This window comes from Mirounga leonina, unplaced genomic scaffold (genome assembly GCF_011800145.1).
Source record: "Mirounga leonina isolate KUSES-001 unplaced genomic scaffold, KU_Mleo_1.0 Mir_125, whole genome shotgun sequence".
Lineage (NCBI taxonomy): Eukaryota > Metazoa > Chordata > Mammalia > Carnivora > Phocidae > Mirounga > Mirounga leonina.
In genome coordinates this window covers 24,815,982-24,827,521 of record NW_023270305.1, presented here as the reverse complement: position 1 = coordinate 24,827,521, position 11,540 = coordinate 24,815,982, and positions in this window count along the sequence as shown.

Below are 11,540 nucleotides of genomic sequence, written 5' to 3'. Positions count from 1 at the left end.
ATGAGGCCTAAAGTTATTTGGCCTCATTAATCCTTAATATCTCGTTTACAGTACAGTGATAATACCACCTTCCTCCGAGTTATTAGGACTTCGAGAATGTACATAAATTGCTTAGCTCATTGACTGACTAGTGAACCCCAAAGACGGCTGTGATGAGGATAATGATGGGGATATTCAGTTGCATCACCGCCAGTAGAACTCTGTTCACCTATTTCTCTATTTCACCATGCTTGGCATGCTCTTAATGAGGCATAGTCAGGCTGAAGAAGGTACAGTGGCCATCCTAATCTAGGTGTTCTACCTTTGATTATACCCTCATTTATATGAGGCTAAGATTAATTCCACTAGCCTCAACCCTACAGTATCTTTTAGTATATATTAAGCAAAAAGAATATTTCCTTGCCCACAAAATTAAAGATTTCTGTTCTACCCTAGAAAGCAGATACTTCATCACTGTAAAAAGAAAACAAATGCCAAATCCCTTTAGAACACTGGTCAAACGCAGAAAAGTCCAACTTAAACACATTTTGCTTCTGTCATTCTCTGCATCTAACAATTTTGACATTCTCTACAAAACCCCTTTTCTTGAATAATAAATATCCAGTGTATTGCCCCCTGTTGGTAGGGCATAACGAAGCTGGTTCATCAACAGAAATGGAGAAATCCTCGCTCCCATCACTTTCCCAAAGTCTGGGAAAATGGAGCTTCCACCTTGAATATAGAAAGCCCTCGTTTTGGTTTTTCCTTAGAACATGCTGCCTAAACTTCAGGCTCTCAATGACACTGGGAAGGACTTGCTAGGACCATTAGATAGAAGGCAATCTTTCTCAGCATTTTAATGCATCTGTATTTCAAACGCTTTCTCTATGTCCTTTGCCTTTCACTATCCCTAGCAAATCCTCAGAAGACTTCATGGCATGGTCCATAATTCAGCTTGTCCTCATTCAATTTTATTCTATGTTAGAGAATAAATATAGCTGATTATGGTCACTCTTGGCACACTGAGCATCCTTTACATCAGAGGAAAAACTCAGTTTTATGATTTGGGTCATAATCGGACATATTCTTAGTGCAGGTTTTACTACTAAAGGTGTCCTGAAAGTTTTAAAATACCTTGATTCCTTGGGACATTTTAAAAGCCCAGTTTTCTGACCTCCTCTAGAAGTAGGTTGTCAGCAATAGACCACTTAACATTAGTTACATTCTTTCTCAGATTTACTTTAGGAAATGTTAGAGGCCAAGGTGAATTAGGTCTTCCAAAGCATGGAAGTTCAGAAGAACACTTCAAATTGTAGGATTCCTTGACCACACTGGATTCTCCATTGTGTTCAGCATGAATCAGGGCCCCACAGACAGAAGCTCAAAAATCAAAACCATCAAACTCAAGTGGATGTTCATCATGTGTGGTCATGAACTAGCTAAACTCAGCACATTCTTTTCTAGTAAAGAGGATTTACAGGATATTCACTGTGAAAGTATCTGTAAGGATTGTAAAGACACAGATTTCTAAATATTCTCTTCACTATAGATAAAACTTCATTCAAGTAAATGCTCTTCCAGACTAAACTGAGTTAATGAAGCCAGAACAGAGCATTTTCTTCAGTGATCATGAAAAGGATTTCTCAGGTTAAGTCTTGCTAACCGATCGATCTGACCATACCAACATCCACGTCATCCTTCAACACCACCTTATTTCCCTGGAAGACATCTTCTTTTAAGATATTAAGAAATGCTTTGTTGGGACGCCTGGGTGGCTCAGTCGTTAAGCGTCTGCCTTCGGCTCAGGTCATGATCCCAGGGTCCTGGGATCGAGTCCCACATCGGGCTCCTTGCTCAGTGAGGAGCCTGCTTCTCCCTCTCCCTCTGCTGCTCCCCCTGCTTGTGCTCGGACAAAAATCTTTTTAAAAAAATGCTTTGTTTAAAATCAAATCTATTTACGAACTGACTCCTATTTTACCTTTCTGCTTTCAATAGACAAAGATGCATTTTTTTTATTTCTTTGGATTTCATTTCATCATCTCTTCAGCCTTGAAAGCACTATCCTTTTATAGAACTTATGATTAAATGATTTCCTAGACTTTGAAGGAAATGAAGTTCTGGGAGCTTAAACAAGACTATCAGAGAACCTACACTCCTACCCCTCGCTCATATGTTAGATCTCCAGGAGGAGAGGAGAGGATAGTGATAAAGCCAAGTAACCTAAATCAGAGTCCTCCTGCCTCCCTCCACACTATGCACTAGCTTCCTTACCAGCACACCCTTGCTCCCTCCATCCTCTTGGAACTTACAGACAAGCACGGCTATCATCAAAACACGGTACAGTAAGTGCCACAGTGAGAGCACATGGGGGAGTCACCTTAGCTACCCTCAAGACAAGCTTTGTGGGTATACAACTTGTGTAGTTATACAGGACCCCATGCTCTGCAGGATCCCAAGCTTGGTTTCATGCTGTTGTTGTGGTCTTAAAGTTCTTGGTTTAAAAAAAGTGGAGGGTTGGGGAGTGGGGGGGGTGGGGAATGTTGCATTCATGTTGCTCTGGGCCTTCAAGTTCTGCAGCTAGTCTTGGCTACACTTGTCATCCAAGGTCAGATGCAAGCCCTTCTCCCACTCAGGCCCAGTCTGGCATCCAGAGCTCCTTCCCTGGAACAGGCTCCAATGACTCAGCATGTTTTTTTCCTTAGTGCCACCACTGCATTCTTTATTCCTTGGGCTTGCCACCCTCCCAAACTGGCTGCAGAATGATGCTTAATGCATTGGCTCATCTGCTTCCTAGCTGACAATGATATCATTTTTCATTTGATGGTCTTATAAACACTAAAGAGAAAACTAATAAAGAGATGTTCTAAAGTTACTAAGTAAATGCCAGATCACTTACATTGCAGCAGGTTTTATTGCCAGGGATGGAACGAAAAACTCCAGCCCACCAAGCCCAAACAGCGAAGCAGGAGAGCGCAGAAACTACTTGGGTGACTAGGCTTTCTGCAGCCCAAACTGAGCCTGTAACACCTAAAGAGGGGAACCCCTGAGGCATTCTCTCAGAGGTTAAGACTCTATGAAGACTCCAGAGTAAGCAAGTCGGATCAGCTCAGAAGACAGGGCCCTCTGCTCTGAGATCTGGAGCACTCTTATGAGAAACACCCTAGGACTAGACCCATTTTGATAGGTACTGTGGTGCTTAAGGGGGGTGAACTTTGCAAAGGTGACACAGCTAATAAATGAAGGAACCAAATCCAATCCACTGGACTCCCGAACCTCTGCTCTTGACCTGGGCTGCCCCACTTACCATGACTCCAATCTTCCAGTGCAGGGCTTTGGCCTCTTCATGATTCTCCCTAACAAATTTTCAGCTGCTATTTAAGTAAGAGGGTAGAAATAGAAACAAGTAGCTCTACTGCCCCAGCAGCTTCAGGTCCCATCGTAAATGTGTGCTTTGGGGAAGACGCAGCAGCCTAGCCAGGTCTAAACTCTGGGGGAAGCCAGCCTGGGGACAGGGACAGGAAAAAGGCACACCCTTTCCACTTGCCAGGGAACTGCCCTCTGCGAGAGGGTCTTTATAGAGAACAGAGGCTTTGGAGAAGGGCAGCAGTGGGAGGTCACAGCACAGGAGAAGCTCAAGGGAAGGACTGGGGACAGTGCCAGAGAGGAGCAGTTTCCACAGTTGCCATGAAGTGAAAACCATGAAGAAATGAAGAATGTGAAGTTTAATTTTTTGGAAAGCCTTCTGAGTGGAATGCTGCACAAAATACCTACGCTGCCCTTCTAACAAAAGATAGTTAAAAGATGTTCTTCACATCTCCTGAAGTTAGACTGCTGTTTCTTTAATGCAACATCAACACCTCCTGGGCCATAGGAGACTCCGGGATTGAAGTTACATAGGAAACAATTCAGCATGTCCCCCATTTCTGTTGCTTTGGAAGTAACTAGAAGCCTCTCTGGTAGGATTCATCCTAACCCATGCATTCTACCACTAACCAGAACTCCGATACTGGATTTTTTTTTTTTTTTTTTTTTTTTAAGTAAGACACTTTAAAAAGACAAAACGAAACCACAGAAATAAAACATTAGTTTTTAAGGAGCACTTCAGGAGAAGATTCCAGCAACATATAACCAGCCACCTAGAGAGCAGAAAATAAACCATATATACAATGACTAGATGAATTCCAACCAAAAATGTTAAAAATAAGGTTTGGTTATGAGGATCCAGCAGGGACATGGGTTTCCCTAATAAGTATCTGGATTCCAGATGAAACCTTAGACTCTCGAGGACTCTGGGAGCATGTGTATGTATTCAGAGATAGTCATTTACTGGACCCTTATGCCAATTTTTTTTTTTTTTAACCTTAGCTAAGTCTTGGGTTGAGAGTCCATTAAATTAGATTTGCTCCTCAGAGACGGACTTCCTGATTAACAAAGCAGAATAATGAAATAGGGATAGTCACATATCACGGGAAGAAATTAAAGAGGCTATTTTCACCTTAGCAGGGAATAATTCACCAGGCAAACCACCAGGGGTGGGTAGTCGGGGGGGGGGGGGGGGAGGAGGCTAAAAGGTCAGAAGTAAAAAATCTTGATCATGTTAACTCCCAAACTCCTGAGAAGATGGTTAACCTTACTAGCAAGAGAGTTTGAGACTCTAAGGGAAGCCATTCCCTGAAATGGAGACTGGTTCTAAGAGTCTGGGGCAAGGGGAACACTTTTTCCTTCGACTAGAACACAAGCCACTCCGATGAAACTGGATTCTTAAGTAGACAAGGAACTTCCATAACTTTTGCCCAGAGCTTCCCTCATGAAGAGGATATGTTGTCACGTGATCCCAAACAGTCCCAGCACCTTGTTTCCGTTTTGTTTTCTATGGAGGTAAAATTCATAAAATGAATCTACACAATTCAGTGACCTGTAGAACATTCACAATGTTCTGCAATCACCACCTCTAGTTCCTCGACACCGTCATCACTCTGAAAGGAAACTCTGTACCCACTGAGTAGCCCCTCCCCTACCCCGTGCAACCACCAGGTCTGCCGTCTTTTCATTTAGCTCTCAGTTTCCTATAAAAGAAGCCATTCAACATGTGTCCTTTGTTCTCTGGCTTCTTCAGCCTAAGATTTTTGAGATGCATCCATATTATAGCATGTATCCGTGCATTCTTTTTCATGGCTGAATAATGTTCCATTGTATGCCAATATCCCATTTTGTTTATCCACTTGGTTGATGGACATTTGGGTTGTTTTGGCTTTTGGGCTAGTAGGAATACTGCTGCCAGGAGTCTCATTAATATTCTTATAAAGCACCTCATAATCCTCAGCAATTATAGAGAGATTGCCTCATCTGAGCCTGTAATAGATGTTCCCTACTCATCTCAGATTTTCCTCAGACACCAAGATATAAATTTCAAAGGTATAATTCCAAGTCACCCATTTACTAAGTGGTAGGACTCAGGTACCTGGATTCTTAGTAAAGAGCTCTGTACCCCACACAGGACTTCTAGTCCTTGGCTATTTTCATCTGGGACAAATTTTCCTTCAGCAGGGAGGCCATACTAATCATTTCCCACTCCAAACCCACTGAGAACAGTGGCCAGATATTAAGCTCCAAGGAAGCAGGAATTAGGTTTTATTCATCTTTATACTCCAGCATCTAATACAGCATTTATCTAGCACAGAGCTCACACACACACACACATACACACACACACGGTTTGGAGGGTGGGAAAGGAAGAGGAGGAAAGGACACACATTAGACACATTGTCAAGGTTAGGAAAGTACAGTAGCACCTCTCATACTTTATCCACAGGGGCTACATTCCCAGACTCCCAGGGAATACCTGAAACCATGGGGAGTACCAAACCATGTTCTATATATTCCCTATTGTTAAAACCCAAAAAATGGAGTCATCTGCCCCCTCAACAGCAAACCAAGACTTAGTTTCAACTTACCTCAGGAATGTGATTTTTTTAAACTTTTATTATGTTAGTCACCATACAGTACATTAGTTTTTGATGTAGTGTTCCATGATTCATTATTTCCGTATAACACCCAGGGCTCATTGCAACACATGCCCTCCTTAATACCCATCACCAGGAGAAATGTGACCTTTTAATAGTCTGTTTCCTGATCAGCACTAGGGAGAGAATCTGCTTGATAAAAAATCCCCACTACTCCTTTCAACCCCAAACTAGAAGATGTAACCATTCTTTTTCTTTTGCTAACTTCCTGCCTTGGTTTTTAACATAATACATATACACCTATGAAAGTTTAGTTTATAAATTAGGCACAGTAAGATTAACTAAAGGAGAGCAGTTATAAGAATAATCTGGGATAAGAGTCCTGTGAATGTGATCTCAAAATCTTACTGCACTGTACTCACTCTTTGTGTGAGGATGTACAATGATAGAAGGTCTACATGAGGAGGTGAGTGACAGGCATTGTGATGTAGCGTTAGGCTACTATGGACTTTCTGACGATATCTCAGGAGTATCATCTGCTTCCAGACCACAGGTAACTGAAACTGCCGAAAATGAAACCCCAGGTAAGAGGGAGAAATACTGTATTTGCACCTGTCACTTCCTGAGTGTTGTGCTTTCACACACAATGGGAACAGGAGTCCCAAGAAAGTCCTGACTATAAGTATTAAAAAAAAAAAAAAAAAGTGGTAGAAAGTGCTGTGGTCAGGTCCTCAATCTGCAAAATTCCTGCCACAATATCAAGCCTTTTTCTCTTCCCTGTTTTGAAACGATTTCATGGTCTAAAACATGAAAACTAAAAACAGCAAAAATACTTCCTAAAGGTCATTAGTTCTTATCATCCTACTGTCAAGGTTATACTGCACAACCCATGCTCCACGCCCAGGAGAAATTATAGTTCTCAGTACACCATTCTATCCAGGTGAGCTCTGGATTTATGATCCCACCAAAGAGCAGTTTCTAGGACACTGGACAGATTCAAGATGGATTCCAATCCTGGAACGACTATAGAATCAAAGTCTCAGAAATCTGTCCAAGCCCTACTCCCATTTTTTTAAGATTTTATTTTAGAGAGACCACACACAAGCAGGGGAAGACACAGAGGCAGAGAATCTTAAGCAAACTCCCTGCTGAGCAGAGCCTGATACAGGGCTCAATCCCACCACCCTGAGATCATGACCTGAACCGAAATCAAGGGTCTGCTACTTAATTGACATGAGCCACCCAGAAGCCCCCCTACTCCTAATTTCTCACCTATTGCAGTACACATAAGAAATCTCTCTAGAGCATGTTGGGTTAAGTGAAGAGCTGCTCACAGTTGACACATGGGCTTGGACCTGAGAGATATGGGAAACTTCTCTAAAGAGGAACAAAAACCCAAGCAACGAAATCTATGGTAATAACTTAGTACTTGAAGTTTTCCTATGGGAACCTTCACATTAGCATACAGTCCTCATGATGACTACCTGAAGTAGGTAGCAGTCCCCTTTTGCAGATGAGGAGACTGAGGCTAAGTAGAATGGATTCCTCCAGCGGACAATAGCAGACCTACTGCTCTAAACCAGGTCTTCTGATTACACCCATTGTATAGGACATAAATTGTATTTTAACAAGCTTCTGATTCTGAGGCATATCCAAGCTTGCAAACAGAAGCCCAAGGGTGGTTTTATGGAATTGGTTTCTGATAAACCACCAGGTGCAGGCCAGTCTTGGGGCCCACATTCAGGAAGGAGTGCCAAGTTGACCACCACTGCCCAGAGAGCTCGAGGTTGGCCAAGTGTTCACAATTGCCTACTAATTACCTACAGACTTAGCCCAAACTTCAACCAGGCTTCCCTCCTTCCCCACAGGCCCCTGAACTTTGAGTCGCCCCAAGCCTAGGTGAGCACTAAAATGTAGAACATGGAGCTCGTAACAGCTCACCCCTGGGGATAGGCCAACCACAATGACAATGTTCCTGTCAAGCCACCCCATCCTGCCAGCTTTCCACCCTGTTTGCCCAATTTCCCCACAGAAGTTCCTCTTAGTGGGGCTTCCCCTCCCTATGAAAGAAAAGCCTCTTCCCTTGTTTGCTTTTGAGACACTTGTAGATCCTAAGGTCTGAGTGTGCCCCTTACTACAGTGGTCTCTTTGAATCAAGTTTCTCCCTAAGTCCACGTTTGTTTTCATTTGAAAAAGGCCTCAGCCACTGCCTGAGCCTCAAGCTTCAGAGAATTTGGGGACACTATTTTGGGTTCTTCTATGCTTGCAGGACTCTGGCTGGGGGGCTGACCCCATCACAGGCTGACGGGTTTGCAGCTCACCGCAGACCCGTCTGACCTTAGTTTCAGGACGCAAGTCCTGGCATTTGAACATCAGACCTATGGGGATCCTGAGGTGAAAGCCTTTCTACTTCTCCAGTTTTTCCTCAAAACTCAGAAAGGTAAAAGTCTCCGCTGTGAACGGTTTCTCTCCAGAGACGCACCCAGCATGCATATTTTGCAGAGACGTCAAGGCCCCTTCTATCAAGGTGATCTTGACAAGCAACTAATCCCCCCACCCCCCACCAAACTGCTTCCTTTGGTTTTTGTGACTCCTCAAGGTTGAGACACTTTCCTAAAGTATGACTAAGCGGAATCTCAACAGACCTAGGCTGCCGCCCCACCACTCCATCTCCCAGCTCAACATCGGCCGTGGCTTAGCAGAACTCTTGCCAGGAAATCACCCAGGCTCTTAAGATGCAGAGGAGAGTGCCAAAGAGTGAAATTAAAAGAACGGTTTTCTAAATGTAAAATCCCTTCCCATCAGAATTAGAAAGCGTTAGGCTGTTTCTCGTCTAATGCTAAAAATGAGTTCATTTGATGGTTGTTTCTATAATTATACAATTATGCCCTATTACACAATTCTGTGATGTTGCCAACTTTGTCTTTCAAGAAAAAAAATTCTTAGTCATAAATTTAAGAAAAGAATATCACAGGAAATGCTGTCTGTAATGGTACCAGCACAGCTCTGAAGAAGCTGTGGTAGAGCTTTAAGGAGGGGAACACCTTTCCTACACCCTTAGGAGACTTAAAAAAAAAAAAAAAAGTGACCAAGAGGTTAATAAGCAGCACATGTTGGGAGAAAAACCCTGGAGTGGAGACACATGGGTTTAAATCACAGCTCACCACCCAAGGCAAGTCACACCACTTCAATTTGATTCCTTGGTCTATAAAAGTAGGCACGAATAACACAACCTAGCCTATCTCATTGGGTAAGGGAGAGGGAGGCAATTTGAAAGCATTTTGAAACAGTCAAGTGTTTTAGGAAAGAAAAGCAAACAAATAGGAGTGTCATCATTATGGTCTTCCAGTCACCGGAGCTCGATTGCTAGGTATCCTTTATTTTACAATCTCCAAAGAACAAACAACTCTCCCCTTTGGAACACATTCCGAAGTCTTCATGAAGGCTTTTGTCAAAAAGTAGATTATGCTGGCCAGCCGTGTTACATTAACAAAGTTCATGACGTATGCAAATCTTTCTAGACAAGTCTTAAATCATATGCCAGGAGTTTAGTAAAACAGGACTCCACTTGTGCTCATAAAGCCTCATTTGAACTCTTTCGGGGATTAAGCAATTTATGTAACTCAATAAATCTGGCAATATACGTAAAGTCACAGATTTTTCTCCTTTTTAACAGACCAGAAACTAATGTTTTTCCAAACAAGTCTTACAGTGTCTCGGATCTAGTACTGCTCTCGTGACGCACCTGCAACAAAGAATTCTTGTATTACCGCTGTGGTAAAGACGACAACTGAGACCCAAAGCAAGTCAGTCATAAGGAGCTTTTAAGGGTCTATTTCGTTTCTCCAGTCCCAGGCCTGGAAAAGAAGTTGCAAGCGAAGTCTCTACCTTATGTGACTTTACCTTGGATGGTGAAGGGCTCCTGGCGGCTGGGAGGGGTAAGAGAAGATCCCGTGGAAGGCCGGAGCTCCGAACTGAGACTTCAAACACAACTGTCACCACAAAAATTCAAGACCAGCTCAGAGCATACCTGGGCCTTTCTCCACCAAAACACTCTCTTTAGTGGTGCTCAAAATGCTGCCCTGGGGCCAGCAGCAGGAGTAGCTTGTTAGAAGCTTGCGGCTTGGGGCCCCACTGGAGACCCACTAAATAAGAAACGCTGGGGGCGGGGCCAGGCTGCCCTCCTGGTGATCCTAATGCTCCCCTTCATTTGAGCACCTCTGTTTACCTCACGGTATGGTGCAAGTTTTAGGAGGCTGTTCCCAAGGCCTGAAGTGGTCCTGGGTTCAGTGCAAACTCCCTTCACCTGCCACTTTATAGGCTTTTTATTAAAAGAAAAATTGAAGTCACAAGTTTTGTTTTAAAACAAACCAAAGCACTACAGAAGAGAGGACACCTGCGATCCCACAACCCAGAAATAACCACTTAGGGTCACTGCACTGCACAATTCTGGGGCTGTGTTTCACACAGAATGCAACGCACATTATGTAACACAGGAGTCTTGACCACTATTCATATCTTTGTGAACATCTTCCAATACCTCCTCCATGGTTTGATAACTTGGTTATTTACAATTTAGAACCCTTTTAAGTATTATAATAAACAACTTAGAGCGGTTTCTTTGAGCATACCTGTGGCTTATCCCCTTATCGTCTATGCAGAGAATAAGGTTTGCTCTTTATTTGCAGTGTTGCAATTCTGTTCTTCCTGGTAGCAAGCATTAATCTCCATTATCTTGAGACCTTTCTGACTTACTTATGCTTGCACAAATATATTAGGCTTTATGTTTATTAATCACCAAAGCATCTAGCTCAGCAAAGAACTGGTAAGAAAACACGTGGATTTGTTCACCTGCTGCCATGTTAAAATTCAGATCCTAGGATAGTTCTGGGTTTTGTTGTTTTGGAAACTCCATATTGTTTTCCAGAGTGGCTGCACCATTTTTTATTCCTACCAACAGTGCACAAGGGTCACAATTTCTCTACTTCCTCACCCGCCTTTGTTATTGAACAATCCCACTTCTGGCTGTATACCCAAAAGCACTGAAAGCAGGGGCTCAAAGTGACATTTGCACACCCATGTTGACAGCACTATTCCCAACAGCCAAGAGGTAGAAGCAACTCAAATGTCGATCAGCAGATGAATGGATAAACAGAATATGGTATACACATAGAAGGGAATATTCAGCTTTAAAAAGGAAAGAGAAAACGGTCATAGGAGGAGCCTTGAGGACATTATGTTAAGTGAAATAAGCCAGGCACCAAAAGACAAATACAGCACTCCAACTAGGAGGTAGGTATCTCAAGTAGTCAAATTCACAGAAACAAAGCTGGATGGTGATTGCCAAGGGCCAGTGGGAGGGAGGACAAGGGGAGATGTGTAATGGGTAAGAGTTTCAGGTTTTCAAGATGAAAAAGTTCTGGAGATCTGTTTCACAACAATGTGAACATAATTACCACTACGGAGTTGTACATTTAAAAATGGTTACGATGATAAAGTTCTAGGTTACGTGTTTTTACAAGAAAAAAGAAAAAAGTACACTCAGCTTCATGTCTAAATATAAACCTGCTGGCTGCGGATGTTCTATTTACTTACAAA